The sequence below is a fragment of the Vicia villosa genome, linkage group LG4 (assembly GCF_029867415.1).
Source record: "Vicia villosa cultivar HV-30 ecotype Madison, WI linkage group LG4, Vvil1.0, whole genome shotgun sequence".
In the NCBI taxonomy this organism is placed as follows: domain Eukaryota; kingdom Viridiplantae; phylum Streptophyta; class Magnoliopsida; order Fabales; family Fabaceae; genus Vicia; species Vicia villosa.
In genome coordinates, this window is record NC_081183.1 from 22,242,348 (window position 1) to 22,259,303 (window position 16,956).

Here is a 16,956-nt window from a genome sequence, read left to right on the forward strand (position 1 = left end):
AGGTTTGAGGGGTATGTAGTGATCGTGGGGTCGTGATGGGGGTAAGCTATGGGGTTTTGAAAGACATAATGGTAAGAGTTAATAAGAGTGGCAATCTCTGGCTAGGTGAAAGGGGAAAGAGAATCTGAGATTGGGGTGGAATTTGAGTGGTCACGGGTAGGCTGGCATAAGAGTAAATGGATTGAAGCGATGGAATCAGTGTGTATGAGGTGGCGAATATGGTTAAATGTAGAAGGTATAGGTCCTGAATTAGGGTCGCCTGAAAGGGTAATTTGTTTTTCAGCATTAGTGAACGAGATTTGTGGTATGAAAAAATCAGCAACAATGGGCCCAAGGGTACGCAACCACTCCATTCCCAGCACTACATCAGCCCCTTCAATAGGGATCAAATAGAATGGTATAAAAAATAAGTGGCTTTGTAGAGTGATAGGTACGTCGGAACAGAATCCAGAACAGTCTATTTTAGACCCATTTCCCACCATTACCTCAAAATTGGGAATAGATTTGCTTGGGGTTTGAAGATGGTGTGCAATTCGAGGTTGTAGAGTATTATGGGTACTGCCAGTATCAATTAAAACTGTCACTGATAACTGTTGCACCCCAAAATTTGCCCTCTTTATTGGAGCTATAAGTTAATGATGACATTTATTTCGTCATCCAAAAATGGTAAAGTGTTAAAGTGTGGTTTAAACGGTGAAAGTACTAGAAAATTCATAAATACTATTTGAAAGGTGATACGAGTTAAATTCCCGCGTTGTCCCCATTGTTTCGACAAGATCTACAACTTTCGTGTTCGGCTCGGGAGAAAATTCTTTAAGGAAGGTCTTCAAATTGGCAAATTACTTGAGGTTTTGCAGTGAGAAATAGTGCTGAATGTAGAGTTTTGCGCCTCGGAAAATTCATATCTCCTAATCCGCTCGCCGGATTCGCTTGAAAATTTAACTGGAGCTCCGTGGCATCATTACCAAGATTTCATATGTTCGGACCGAAGGCCAAATATGCATAGAAAATTCCCAGAATTTTAAGGATCGTCGCGTTGTTTCGGTAAAAAGTGTGTTTTCGGGTATGTCGCGCCAAGTTCGAAAATTCATAACTTCTTCGATTTTTATCGTATGAAGTCCATTCCGGCGGCATTCTCTCAGAAATTTAGTTAGCTTCGATTCTTCATCACACATGCCTGTTCAGATTTTGAGCCGAAGTTGGAGTTTTATCGAGTTCTTTGAGCGGTACTCACAAAATTCTGCACGGTCGCGCCAGATGAATCGACGTTTCTCGTCATTCAAACAGGCGTATTTTATTCATCGCTTATCGGATTAAGGTGATTCTCGCGGCGACGGATCACAAATTTGGTCATCTTCACAGTTGCATTGGTTTAGTTCCGGAATTCAGAGCCGAACCGAGTTTCCTTAAAAACGAGCCAAAATAAGGGCAATTTGGACATTTCGCGTTGACAATATATAAACATTTTGCTCTTCACAAATCAAGGGAGGACTCTCATAATTTCAAGGGTTAAATAAGTTTTTGGTCCCTGTAAATATCTCAAATTTTATTTTTAGTCCCTATAAAAAAAATGTCGACATTTAGTCCCTATAAAATTACTTTTTCATTCACTTTTAGTCCCTCTACAGGGACCAAAAGTGAATGAAAAAGTAATTTTATAGGGACTAAATGTCGACATTTTTTTTATAGGGACTAAAAATGAAATTTGAGATATTTAAAGGGACAAAAAACTTATTTAACCCTAATTTCAATTCACCAATTTTTCACAAACACTTTCTCTCAATTCTCTCTCAATTCTCATAGATCAAAACCACAAATTACATAAAACTTTCATCAATATTCATCAATTTTCTTCAAGAATCAAGAACAACATGGATTGAAGATCAAGGTTTCAAGTTCGAATCTCTCCTTCCTCTTCTTGATCTTGCGCGCCACTCTCCTCTTCCCTTGGGATTTGCTTTTCGACTTCGCTTTTGTGTTCGCGTTCGTGTCGTGTTCGTGTTCGCGCGTCGATTTAGATCTCCATCCGGTAAGCTTTCGGATCTTGAATTAAGTGCTTAATTGTTGATCGTTATGTGGATTCGAATCTAAATTCGTATTTTGTTGTTGATTAATTTTGATTGATAATGATTGATCGGTGAATTTGCATGTGGATTAATAGAATTGATAGTGATTTGATGAGATCTAATAATTGTTGCATGTGATTAATGATCATTGTTGGTGAATTGTGACATTCGCGCTTCGGATCCGTGATTTTGTTGATGAATGTGTGTGCTTAATTGTTAAAATTCATGTAGATGACTTGTGTCGCACTTAAGGTGTTTGTACAAATGCATGCGGTGAATTTTTGCTTGATAATGTGCCTTGCTTGATGCTTAAGTCATGATTTGAATATGTTGTGTAGCTTGATCACTATCGCATGTGCAAATACTTGTTGCCATTGTTGCATTTATGTAATTGTTGGTGATGATATTATAATTGTGGTTTGGCTTGACGCGTCGCACTTTGCTCGATTTGTTGTTATTTGGCCTAATTGACTTGTGGATTCATGACTATCCTTCGCCAAGATGCTACGTTGTGCCTAATCATTGAGAGAGATGCATGTTTGACTTGGGCTTAATCATTGAAATCGATATATGTTTGGCTTTGTTGCTTTGGTGCTTGATGATTGTTCGCTTATTACTAATAGCATGCCTCACATTGATACTTGGTTCACATCTTCTCATGTGCTATTGATTGTTGCCTTGATACCGTGCCTTGTTTCCATGAGTGTTTCATTGTGTTTTGAATGTGTTTTGATGGCTTTTCATGATGCTTGCAAATTGGTATTGGTTTAGGTTGAGTGGGAATGGTTTCCAAGCCTTTAAAAATGACAAAATTTGGTTTTCCTACAGTGGAACTCGGTTCCCAAAATGGAGGAACCGGTTCCCACTCAATCTAAAGCATGTTGGAACTTGGCAGAGTGCCCTGGAACCCGGTTCCCAGTTTGGGGGAACCGGTTCCTGCTGTGTGGTATGTTGTTTTGGTTTGGGGCAGAGTGCCCTGGAACCCGGTTCCCAGTTTGGAGGAACCGGTTCCTGCTGTGTTTTGCTGGTTCGTGACTTGGGCAGAGTGCCCTGGAACCCGGTTCCCAGTTTGGGGGAACCGGTTCCTGATGTGTTTTTTGGGTTCGTGACTTGGGCAGAGTGCCCTGGAACCCGGTTCCCAGTTTGGGGGAACCGGTTCCTATGTGTGTTTTTGTGCTGGAACCCGGGTTCCCATATAGGGGAACCGGTTCCCTTACTTGTTTTTGGTCCTTTTCTTCTTTAACTTCTTTCTCGCATAACTTTTCACTCATAGCTTTGTTTTATATGTTCCTTATACCGTTGGAAAGCTTGAGAGGTGTACTATCTAGTAAAATGCTTGTTTCTCGTTAATTTGTATACCTTTTATGTTTGTTTTCTCTTTGAGGTTTTGTTATCCATTTCATATTCATGTTACTTGTTCGTTTCCTTTCGTTTTATAATAAGAACGCAATTCCGATTGCGGTGTTTGTTATCTCTAACTTGTGTGCTAGTGTGCAAGGCATTTGGACGGTCACCGATTGATACTCATTGCTTGAGTGTTCCGCTTCACTTGTGGAATACGATTATATCTCATTGACTCGTATCGTGCTCTCGACTTGGAGACACGATCTTATTGCTTTATATCTGCTTGTTTGGTTTGCTTGTTACTCTTGCAGGTGTATCGTGATTATGCTCGACATGCGAGTCGACATTTGTGCGCTTTATGGCTAATCGGTGTGCTGACTATTTGCTTTTGCTTTGCTAGCTCGCTCGCGGGATTCTAGTTTCTTCGCTTTGCTTCGCTTTAGTTTACGGATCATCATCCGTTTGGTATTGATTCCGTTTCATTTTATTTCTTTCGCACTTTATCGCTTTCTCGCATCATCCTTTAACATGAGAAGTAGGACTTAGACATGCATCTGGCCAAGCCCTCGAAAGAGGCTCTGTTTTTGTTGGTGTGTTTACATTTGTGCTTTCCGGCAGGGAGTCACGGTGTAATAAGTCCTATATGGCACTCCGTTAAGTCCTCATGGAAGGCATGCGGAAAGGGTTAGCAATCAACCCCCGCCTAGTCTCATCGAGTCTGTTTGGTATGCGCACGCCACGCGTCGCTCGCTTCTGAACCAGCACAAGATCTTGTTATCGAGTATGTCAGGAAAAGGGTTCATGCAGCCGGACCCCCGCCTTTCCTATAGCTCGCGTCGCTCGACGTTGATGCTCGGTGTACGCACGCACCATTTTCCTTTACGATCCGTGACGGCTTGGTTGCTGAGAGGGGTCCGCCCTCTTGTCTATGGCCCGATCATTTTCGCGAGGTCTAATGCTTGGTTGAATTGGGTTGAGCTGCTCCCCTTGGCTATGGCGGGACCGCTTTTCTACCATTCGGTCAGTACCGTTGGTTTTGTTTGCTTTACGAGCGGATGCTCGTTTGTGTGCTCATTGTTTGCTTTCCCTTTTCCCTCGTAGGTTGATAGCTTAGCTTAGACTTGTACCCTTTGTATGACAACATTAGGTAGCAAGCTTTCCCCCTTAGCTTAGGTCTTCCTCATGCATCTTTAAAACACCAACCACACTCTTTGATTTTCTTTTCTTAAGAACTTGTTATTTCCGCTCCATTCCCAGCATAAGTCTCCAAAGGTCGAGCAGCGGAGTGCGAATGTAACTCGTTCACCTAAAAAACACAAAACAAACAGAAACTAGTTAGCCGAGCTACGGTAGCTCTGATTCTGCAAAACAGATACGTAGGCAGCGGGGTAGGGCCCGTGCGAGCATAATCCTTTATTTTCCCTACATTCTGCATTCATTTTAGTCCAGATTAGCGTAGTTTGCTTACACACCCATAGGTTTAGACATAGGCGTGGATACCATCGAGTACGATGGGCGCGAGGGGTGCTAGCACCTTCCCCTCGCGTAACCGACTCCCTTACCCTTTTCTCTGGTCGTGAGACCGTTGTTTTGTTTTGTGGTTTGCTGGCATTCCCTTCCTTTTCAGGATAAATATGTTAGTGGCGACCCTGTTAATTTTCGCGGTAGCGACAATAACCCATCAATTAATCCGCGAAATTTTAAAGTTTTGGGGGAAAACTGGCCATTCATAGCTTGTGGGGACAATTGGAAGTAAGTTTCAGCATTGTTCGGTGGAGGAAGGTCAACAGTTTGGGGTTCAGGAGTATCAAAAGTATCATTTGAATTCAATTCATCTTCCACCATAAGTAGTAGGAATTTTCCAGCTATACATCTATGCCCTGGTATGAATTTTTTGTCGCAGTTGAAACACAGACCTTGGGCTCTGCGTTCAGCTTGTTGGGCAAGGGTAATTCTTCGGATAGGTAAACGGTTTGGTTGGTTTGGAGCGGATGGGTTTGGTGTACTTGGAAAAGGAAGAGAGACGGGCTTTTGGTTAGTTGAGTGGAGTGATTGGGTTAGGGAAGAAGTGTAAGGGGTTTTAAATTTGGGTTTAGAATCTTTAAATTTAGCTTCAATGAGCTTTGCCAACCCAACTGCATGGGAAATAGATTGAGGCCTTTGAACCGCTAATTCATTGCGAATATCCGGAATCAACCCCGAAATGAAACAATTAAGAATGGCATCCGGTGGTAAACCGATGACCCGGTTACAAAGCTTTTCAAAATTGGTTTGGTATTCAGTAACCGATCCATACTGTCTAAGTTTAAATAGTTGGGCTTGGTGATTTTCATAGGTGGAAGGCCCAAATCGTAACTCGGCAGCCCTAGCGAAAGAATGCCAATCCGAAAGTTCACTACTTTGGAACATCCATTTATACCACCCAAGTGCATCCCCTTTCATATAGAAGGAAACCATGGGTAAACGATTTTCGTAAGGAATATTATAATATGCAAAAAATTGCTCAGCCTTGAAAATCCATTCTAACACATCATTGCCATCAAAAATTCCCAGCTCAATTTTGGGGGTACGGAAATGTGAGGAAGTCGTTGTATTTGGGGTGGGGTGTGTATGGGGAAAGGGGGTACGTATAAGTGTGTTGGAGTGAGTTCAGGTGAAGTCTCGTAGTATAAGAGGGTGGTTGTGTGAAGGCAGTAATAGGGAAAACGGTGGTATAAGGTTGTGAAGTATATAAAAATTGGCTTTGGAAAGGATGGGTTAGGGGGGTAGTATGAATGGTATAAAGGCAGAATTTGTGGAGTGGATAGATGGGTGTAGACGAGTAAATGTAGGGGTGGGTTGGGGTGTTGGTGTATAGAGCTGAGTAGATGAAAAGGTGGAGTTGTTCAAATGAAGGGAAGATGTACCTGATATAGATCTAGCTGTTGTTGTAGGAGTAGCTCTAGGTGTAGAAGTAGGTGTTATAGTTGGAACAGATCTGGGCGTAGCTGTTGTGGTAGGATTGGCTGTTGCAGCCGCTGTCGTGGAGGCAAATTGCTGCATCATTAAAGCTGTTAGAGCTGCGAAATTATTATTCATGGCAGATTCCAAATTTGTGTGGTTGGTGTTGATTTGACCCAGCTGTAAAGCAATAGCTTGGTTATTAGCTTCCATAAAGGATTCAAGGTTTTCATGGGTAAGAATGAGGTTCTCGATACGCTGGTTTGTGGCTTGAAGGGTGTCATCGATGTCCTTGGGAGTGGGATTTGTTGGTTTGGGAGGCATGAGGATGGAGATGAAAGCACCAAATGATAGAAGGGTGCTGCTGCTACCAAGAGATTATGGTTTACTCAAAAGACAAAACACAAATAAACAAAATAAACATGATAAAATTTCTGCTTGGTTTTTCATTCAAGAAATTCATTTAAATACATCAGCTTTGCTGGACTGTGAACTCTAGGTCCTAAGGCCCGCTTGGAGGAAAAGTAAAATAAAAATTAAAATAGTTTCTCAAATAACATGTTTATCCCATAATAAAGTATTGCTGCCATATGGGCCTTTTTGTGAATCTCTTGGGCCTTTCCTGCACTCTAACATTTTGTCAATTAACAGTGCTTTATATATCTTAGCCTGAATGAAATGAAAGTTGTTTAATTAATCAACAATTAATTAGAGTTCATTCATTTGTTTAATTAATCAACAATTAATTAGAGAAATTAATTTTGAAGCGTAGTACTTTTTTAATTAATTTATATAATTCATAGAAACATAATTATTTGTTTAGCAAAGAAGAAATTGCATCATCTAGTGAAGATATTGCAACCTAAAAAGAAAATGGTGAGTGACAAGAAAAATAAAAGGAAATAATACATTGCGCTTCTTTCTTTTTAATATTTTTTATCATTCATCATTTCATATTTGCAGTGTATTATCTTCTCTAGATGATGCAATTGTTCTTTGTTAAATAAATGATTATGTTTTTATGAAATATCTATTTTAATAAAAAAAAAAAAAGAAATGCTTATACTTTAAAATAAATTTTGTTCAATCCAAAATAGGTTGAACCCATTAGTGATAGAAGTTATATTAGATCTTTCCTCTATTTAAAGCTCCAACATGGAAAAAGTGATCCCGTACACCTGTGCACTTGATTATAAGTCTCAACCAACCGAGAAGAAAAATATTTATGCTAATAACAAAGATAATAGAGTGAAAATAGAATAAAAAATTATATAGTAATTTTATTTTATCATTCGCTATTCTTTACCAAATAACCAAATATTTATTTCATCAAATTCAATTTATCATAACAAACAAAAAGAGAACTAATGCAACAACACTGACATAATACAGTAATAAGTATTTGAATGGATCAAATTATTAAAAGGTTCCTAGAGATTAGGTTGAAGTTTGAGAAAATTACAAAAGAACCAACGTTATAGTTGCAAATACATGAAATTATTTTTTACCTTATTCTCAATATTAAAAACATTTACATATCCCTGCTATACACTTTGGCTTTCTGGGACGAATGCAAGTAGTCATTTTTATACGACATTCTTTATTAGAATGGCATTTGAAAATTGCTGTGATGTGAAATTAAAAAAAATATTAATAATAAGAAATGAAGTGTTGTATATAAAATTAAGAAAATATTTTCAAAATAAATTGGAAAAATTGATCTTACTTACGACGATACCATCCGTTACAACCAAAAATATGAAAAGAAAAATAATTATGAAATTAAAAAATTTAGGAATCTGTGCCATATGTTCTCTCATTTGGATTTAGAAGTATGCATTTGTATAATTATTTTATAGTCTGGAATTTACATTCTTCAAATTATAATTATTGGTTAGTGTCTCTTGATGGTTGTTAGAATTCATCTTATATTTCAATAATATTATTCTAGTTTTTCTCGCCTTTCTTATTATAATTATTATTTTAATATCTCTATATATTCACATGCACACGATATTGTTTGTTCCATTTTAAAATCACATAATTTCACTACATATGCACCAAAAGTTGAACTTGATGTTTTTTTAACCCATGTATACAAATAGTTTTTATTATAAATGAAAAGGTTATATCAACTATTTATAAATGAGAAATATAATTAAAATTAGATTGTAAAACTATCAAAATTTTAAAGAATTCTACTATAAATATTTATTCTTTTAATATAAGAGTTTAATTATTATACACTGACTGTATAAAATTTTATACATCAACAAAACATCAGGACTATTCAAATGCATTATTTTAAAGGAAGTTATAATAAAAGTTAAACTTTTATAATAAATTAATGATTGTGATTATTTGACAGTATAAAATATCTATATATCGTTAGTGTATTCTAATTGAATTCTTAATATTAAGTGCATAAAATATTTCATCACTAAATGCTTTGGATGTTGTGTAGTATTTTATTTATGTCTCTAAAATTTAAATTAAACATTTTGAGAGGGAAATAAATAAATTTGATCATTAAAAGATAAGTTTCATAAAAATAAGTTTATTGCTCATCAAAGGATAAAACAAAACGAGGACAACAACTTAGTCTTTAATATAGAAGACTAAAGTATTGGTTTTTTTACATTCAGTTGATTAGATGATATTGAGAGTATCTTGGTAAAATTCGGTACTTTGCGGTATAAGGTTTTAAAGTTCCGCTACGGTGATATTAACTTGTCAATGACAAATGTTGGTGGTTCTAGTAGGAAGGGCGGTAAGGATTTGATTTGGTGGAGAGATTTATCAAACATAGTCGCGAAAGATACAGAAAATTTATTTGTGGACAATTGTCACTTTTGTTTAGGCAACGGTTACTCAACCTCCTTTTGGATGTGCAATTGGATGGGGAATCTCAGCATAAGTGTTAGATACCCTCTTCTGTTTTCCATTTCTAGTTTGAAGTACGTCATCGTCGCATGCATGGGAGGGTGGACTAGTAACGGGTGGCAGTGGGGAAACTTGGGCCTTCCAGACGCGATCACACAACTTGTTGTTGGTGAAAATCTGCAGGAAAGTACGTTGCTGATTCAGCAGACGACTGCTGTCCAATGGCAGCGGCTATACACGGAGCTACTCCAGTTTTAGCCGGATGCGGAGGGGAGGGACTCGGTCTCGTGGAGGGCAACATTAGAGGGAAACTTTTCGCTTAGTAGTTTTTACAGATTGATGAGCTTATCACGCATTCCTTTTGGTCTGGTAAATAAATTTGATTCTGTTTTTGATCTTATTTTTAAGGGTGATATTTCGATTACGGTGAAAGTTTTGGTGTGGAGATGTTGTATCAATAGACTACGTTCTAAAGATCTCCATTTCTAGTTTGAAGTACGTCGTCGTCACATGCATGAGAGGGTGGACTAGTAACGGGTGGCAGTGGGGAAACTTGGGCCTTCCGGACGCGATCACACAACTTGCTGTTGGCGAAATTCTGCAGGGAAGTACGCTGCTGATTCAGCAGGCGACTGCTGTCCAATGGCAGCGGCTACACACGGAGCTACTCCAGTTTTAGCCGGATGTGGAGGGGATGGACTCGGTCTCGTGGAGGGCAACATCAGAGGGAAACTTTTCGCTTAGTAGTTTTTACAGATTGATGACCTTATCACGCATTCCTTTTGGTCTGGTAAATAAACTTGATTCTATTTTTGAGCTTATTTGGAAGGGTGGTATTCCGATTACGGTGAAAGTTTTTGTGTGGAGATGTTGTATCAATAGACTCCCTTCTAAAGATCTCCATTTCTATTTTGTACGTCGTCGTCACATGCATGGGAGGATGGACTAATAACAGGTGGCAGTGGGGAAACTTGGGCCTTCCGGACGCGATCACACACTTTGCTGTTGGTGAAATTCTGCAGGGAAGTACGCTACTGATTCAGCAGGCGACTGCTATCCAATGGCAGCGGCTACACGCGGAGCTGCTCCTATTTTAGCCAGATGTGGAGGGGAGGGACTCGGTCTCGTGGAGGACAACATCAAAGGGAAACTTTTCGCTTAGTAGTTTTTACTGATTGATGAGCTTATCACGCATTCCTTTTGGTCTGGTAAATAAATTTGATTATGTTTTTGAGCTTATTTGAAAGGGTCACATTCCGATTACGGTGAAAGTTTTTGTGTGGAGATGTTGTATCAATAGGCTCCATTCTAAATATCTCCATTTCTAGTTTGAAGTACTTCGTCGTTGCATGCATGGGAGGGTGGACTAGTAACGGGTGGAAGTGGGGAAACTTGGGCCTTCCGGACGCGATCACGCAGCTTGCTGTTGGTGAAATTCTGCAGGGAAGTACGCTGCTGATTCAGCAGGCGAATGCTGTCCAATGGCAGCAACTACATGCGGAGCTGCTCCAGTTTTAGCCGGATGCGGAGGGGAGGGACTCGGTCTCGTGGAGGGCCACATCAGAGGTAAACTTTTTACTTAGTAGTTTTTATAGATTGATGAGCTTATCACGCATTCCTTTTGGTTTGGTAAATAAATTTGATTCATTTTTTGAGCTTATTTGGAAGGGTGATATTTCGATTACGGTGAAAGTTTTTGTGTGGAGATGTTGTATCAATAGGCTCCCTTCTAAAGATCTCATTGTTAATAGGGGAGTATTAATTCCTAATGATGATCTTAAGTGCGTTTTTTGCGGAATTTGCGACGAGTCTTTGAATCATTCTTTGTTGGAGTGCAACATTTCTAGTCTCATTTGGAGGGAGATTGGAGATTCGGTAGGCTTTAAGCAATCAAATTTCAAGTTCTTCAAAGAGAGTTTCTTATCTTGGATATAATTTTGCCATAGAGCCAAGGTCAGGGATGGGAAGGCGGGTATTTTTGGATGGCCACGTGTTAGAGCATGTGGATTTAGAGGAATGAGATTATATTTAGAAACGATATGTTGTACCTCTTAGATATTGTGCGGAGCATTAAAGCTTTGGTTTGGAGATGGTTGTTCATCAGAAATATTACTTATCCAAATTGCAATTTCTATTAATTTAGAAAGAATTCTTAATTTTATTTATCTTGAGTTGCAATTGGTTTGTAATTTTTCTTTTTGTCGAGCTTGCTCTCGTTCTTGTTTGTAATCAGGTTGAGAACCCTTAGTTCTCTTTGCAATATATCTGACTTAAAAAGAATTAAGTTAATATGATACAAATTTAAATAAATAATTAACTACTAACATAAACTTAAAAATTAGACGAACATATAAAGCAAGACAAAAAAACATAATATCAAACTTAAAAATTGTACACTAAATAATAAAGATATGTATCAAGTACTGCAAAATGAAAAAAAATATATCATGCAAATTTAATGATAAAAATGTTCACGAAATCGAATTGAAGACGAATTCACCATAGATTAAAAAGGATAAAAGATTAAAAGGTCACATTTTCAATGAGGAGTTTGGCCTTGTTTGAGGACAAACAAATTCAAGTTGGGGATAGTTTGATAAGTGCCAAAATGTAGTTATTTTGTGTGTAAATAGTGGCACTTATCGAGACTTTTTGTTGTACCGTTTGATAGTTTTGTTGTCTTTTTGTAGGTATTTATGTGTGTTCGGAGCTTCAAGGAATGAAGTATCAAAGACACGGCTGCGAACGCGGTTTTAAAGAAATAAAATTTGCTGTCATGTTGAGGGCGCTTAGCGCGGTTTTTTGGGGCTTAGCGCGGTCTGGCAGAAAGTTTGGGGCTTAGCGCGGTTTTTTGGCACTAAGCACATTCTGGAGGTTTAAGAAAAAATAAAGGACATCGTGCTTAGCGCGGTGGGCGCGCTTAGCGCGCTCTGCGATTTCAGTTTTTGTATAAATGTTGTAAAATCAGATATTTTTATGTCTTTATCACCTCTTTCCCCCATGGAAGAGCTCTGATCCATTTTTGATAGTTTAGAGGCTTAAGAAACACCATTGGGTGCTACATCATGTGGATTGGCTATGGATTTGTCTCGACTGCCATGACACAGTGAGAGTTTCCAGTTCATCTTCTTTCTTCCCTATGTTTCATTCCAGTGGTGGGTATTGTATGTATATTTCTACTCTAATTGTATTTACATTTGTTGATCTTGGGATTGTTTATATATTCACTTTACAAATCATCATTGTTGTTGTTCTTGATCTTTTTGCTTAAATTCTTTGGATTTGGGTTGTTGCAGAAATGGACATAATAGATATTGATTAGGAATGATAACTATTAGTTTCTGAATTGTAGAAATACATTTGGGGCTGATAATCGTAATGGGTATTGAGTTTAATACCTTCTTGTTGTTTGAGTCGGTTGGGAAATCGCTGACGTGAATAGTACGGTTGAGCTTTCATCGTGTTGCAGAAATTGATACTGATGTGGCATCTTGATTGATGCCTGGTGATTTTGATGTGTATTGTGAGTGTGTTACGATTAGATCTTCAAATTTAAGTATTCGACGGGTAGAACGAAATGCAATTCCATAACTATTTCTCTTAGACTATTAAGATTGTTTATTTGCATTTATTTACTTTTCCCGCATTTTACTTCCTGTATCCCAATCATAAAACTTAGAATACGAGAACATTGAACGGCAATTTTTCTCTACCAATCTCTGTGGACTACGGTACGATATAACCTATATCACTCGATAATAATAAACCTATTACTTTTTGCTTGCCACTTTACCGCTTCAACAAAATGGAGCCGTTGCTGGGGATTGGTTTTGAGATTAATCGCATTGCGATGGATTCATGTTTTAAGTTTCCTAAATATGTGTATATCGTATATTTTGTGCATATTCTCATTATTGTTTAGTTTTGTATATTGATACCATTTTATATTTTCATACTTGTACATGTTTGTGTGTTTGATTTTGTTCCTCTTTACTTTTGCTATTTAGCAAGGTGAAGTTGGCTAAACAAATTGAACTCGGATAGTTCGTAAATTCTATATATTCACTTTTCAATTTGCTTAGCCAATTAAGGATTTTGTAAATATTGCGTTTTATGTATATTTGTGTTTTTTCACATACTTGTATATACTTTTACTTTTGATTCGTTTGTTAAGTGTTTGGGTAGGTCGATTTCTTCAGGTTGTGTTTGAGGCAAAAGTATTGGCGTACTGCGAGGAAGTTACTTACCATTCGCGAAACAATAAAAGGCGTCCAGCTAACGACGTAAAACAAGCGCTTGTTGGGAGACACCCCAACAGTTGTATATCTTTTTCTGTTTTATTTTTCTCTAAATGAGTAGTGTAGGTGTTATGTGGAGGCCTTGTTTGGCTTTTTAAATTTTGCGATATTGAGTGTTTGGCCTTGTTTGAGGACAAACAAATTCAAGTTGGGGAGAGTTTGATAAGTGCCAAAATGTGGTTATTTTATGTATGTAAATAGTGGCACTTATAGAGACTTTTTGTAATACTGTTTGAATAATTCCCCGTTTTTGTGTATATTTGTATCGTTTGTGTTTTGTTACATTTTTCGTGTAAATATGTACTGTTTGATAGTTTTGTTGTCTTTTTATACGTATTTATGTGTGTTCGGAGCTTCAAATAATAAAGTGTCAAAGACATTTCTGCGAACGCGGTTTTGAAAAAATAAAATATGTTGTCCTGTTGAGGGCGCTTAGTGCATTTTTTGGGGCTTAGCGCGGTCTGGCAGAAATTTTGGGGCTTAGCGCGGTTTTTTGGCACTAGGCGCACTCTAGCGGTTTAAGAAACAATAAAGGACATCGCGCTTAGCGCGGTGGGCGCGCGTAGCCCACTCTGCGATTTCAGTTTTTGTATATATGTTGTAAAATCAGATTTTTTTTAGGTCTTTATCACCTCTTTCCCCCATGGAAGAGCTCTGGTCCATTTTTGATAGTTTAGAGGCTTAGAAAATACCATTGGGTGCTACATCATGTGGATTGGCTATGGATTTGTCTCGACTTCCTTGACACGGTGAGTGTTTCCAGTTCATATTCTTTCTTTCCTATGTTTCATTCTAATGGTGGCTATTGTATGTATATTTCTACTCTTATTGTATGTACATTTGTTGATCTTTGGATTGTTTATATATTCACTTTACAAATCATCATTGTTGTTGTTCTTGATCATTTTGCTTAAATTCTCTAGATTTGTGTTGTTGCAGAAATAGACATAATAGATCTTGATTAGGAATGATAACTATTAGTTTCAGAATGGTAGAAATTTTTAGTGCTTTTATTGGCTGATTGGCATCCATGTTAGGCTAAAACATAATAAGCAGTAAAACATAATGCATTGTGAATCTTGTAAATATAAAAAGAACAAAACAGGTACAAGCAAGATGTTATATGGAATGTCATGGCATCAACTCATGACATCGCGCCAGAAGAACTGGAAGAAAGATCCAGTTTAATACTCAAGGGATACAGAATATTCTTGGAATATTTTGTAATCCTACGTGGCGCAAATTTAAAAGTCTAAATAATATTTGAAGAATCAGATCAGAAGATTGAAGATTCATGGAGAATCAGACCAGAAGATTGAAGATTCAATAGTTTCTAATTTAGGAGATAAATTAGGAAACTTGTTGTCATACCCCAAAATTTGCCCTCCTATATTCAATCAAAGGATTGTGAATCTCCAAGGCCTCCAATGGATCTCAAGGTATCTTATATGTCTCAAAGTATCTCCATGTCAATTATCAAGCTTCAATCCCAAGGATTTCCCGCTCAATGGCTCAGATGACCAATAATCGACTATGTTGACTCAAAAGTCAACTATAGTCAAAATACAGTCAAACTTCAAGATTTTTGGTCAAAATCAAGTATGTGAGGCCATATCCATCATTTGATCAAAGGTTGATCATGATCCATTAATAAAAACTCAGAGATGAACAAATGCAAAGGTTCAAATTAGGGTTTTTCATAGGAAAAGTCAACTCAACTTTGACCGACCATAACTTCTACATGGAGTATCAGAAATACCTCACTCAAAGCCTATTCTCAAGGAAATTTCATCCTCTACAACTTTGATGTTGGGCCCAAGATCAAGAAATTCATCATTCGGGAGATATGGTCAAAGAGATTACAGGTCCCTCTAAAAGGTCAACAAAAACACCTTTTGGGTCAAAGCTCATAACTTAAGCATGGAAGCTTCAATGGAGATGAAACAAAAGAGAGTGTTTAGAGGACTCCCTGAGCTTTCTAAAGAGTCCAAGAACATCCCAAAATGATTTAAATTGAAAAAAGATACGAGGCTTAGAAGTTGAGCAATTTTCAAGAGAAGCATGAAACCCTAATTGACCAAAACTTATTTTTGAACTAATGGGCCTAATATTTGCACTCCAAACATGTCCATGACCCATAAAAGGGTTCTTAAACTTTTATTTTATTTTTATTATATTTATTTTTATTTATTTGAATTTTTATTCATTTAAACATTAATAAATCATATAAATATGAAATAAATAAATTTTAATCAAAGATTCAATTTCCAAATCAAATCCAATAATCCAAATATTATTATTTTTGATAAAAACTAGTGATAATAGGATGAGAAAGGATTAAATCAAGATTGAAGAAAAAAATAGAAGGAAATCATATATTCTTGAATCAATTTTATATTTCTCCAAAAGCCAAAGATCCAAGCCCATGCTAAACCCTAAATGACTCATATATATTCTAAAAATAATGAGGAAAGAGGGGGACGAAAAATGGCTGCAAGGGCTAGGGTTTGAAAGTAAAAAAAAATCAAAGGAAAGGTGGAAAATTCGTGCTCCCATTACAGCCACTTTCAAGCTTGCTCAATTATCTCAACACACTCCTAAGGTATTATAGAGTAAGTTTGCATGGTTCATAAGATACTATAATGCTTAAAATTCATGCTTCATGATTAACATAATTGCATTACACTCTTGATTTTCGTTTGTAAGGCACCAGTGGATTTTAACGTGTTTTGAGTGTTTTGTTGAGTTTATGACATGAATTAAGACAGAATGGAGCCATCCTTTTGAAGCTTTGAAGCCCTAACCACGAAGCACCATTGTTAGGGCAAGGAAGGAGCTCACTTCGGTTCTCACGGTTCAGGCGCTTTTAGAACGAAAGAACCACGCCATTAAATCCACCGTGCTTTAATTAGAAGATCCGGGTGATCTCTTTGTTATAATAATCGTGTTTTGTTCTAATTTAATTATGTGTTTATGTTATGGAAACATATTGAAACCGTGTCTTTAAGCTTGATTTTATACTTGACACAACGTTCTATTTGTTACAAATTTATGATGGTTGTGTTCATGGAATTTAACTCTACAGTTTTGGTTCAAATTTCGTTTGATTTCATGGAGAATTGAGAGAGTTATGGGCAAATGAAGGTGGGAGGGTGGAGCTGCGTTTTTGGTTCAAGTTTGTGGTGTTTCACGATCCACTTCTTCTTCCCATGAAGAAGATGACCGCGTGTCGACGCAGGATTGGCCGGTCAGCAAATGCGTTTCTCTCTCCTTCATTGGCGGCGCGGGGGACAAAGGGGTCCCACATGTTGGCTGAGTTTGTTTCTTTCCAATCAATTAATGTTTCATATTTTATGCTTCTGGGATATTTTCTTGACAACAGAAACGTGCTGGGTGGTGTGGCAAACGAAGAGTCCTTCGGACTT

At 37.5% G+C, this 16,956-nt stretch overlaps 1 long non-coding RNA gene across 1 annotated transcript; it reads right to left on the reverse strand.

Annotated features, from left to right (window-relative positions):
• Nucleotides 1-7,605: 7,605 nt before the first annotated feature.
• LOC131598965 (uncharacterized) lies at nt 7,606-8,230 on the reverse strand. Its single transcript, XR_009282466.1, has 2 exons — nt 8,077-8,230; nt 7,606-7,975 (listed from the first exon to the last, which is right to left on the reverse strand). It is a non-coding gene; the product is annotated as an uncharacterized LOC131598965 (long non-coding RNA).
• Nucleotides 8,231-16,956: the final 8,726 nt, after the last annotated feature.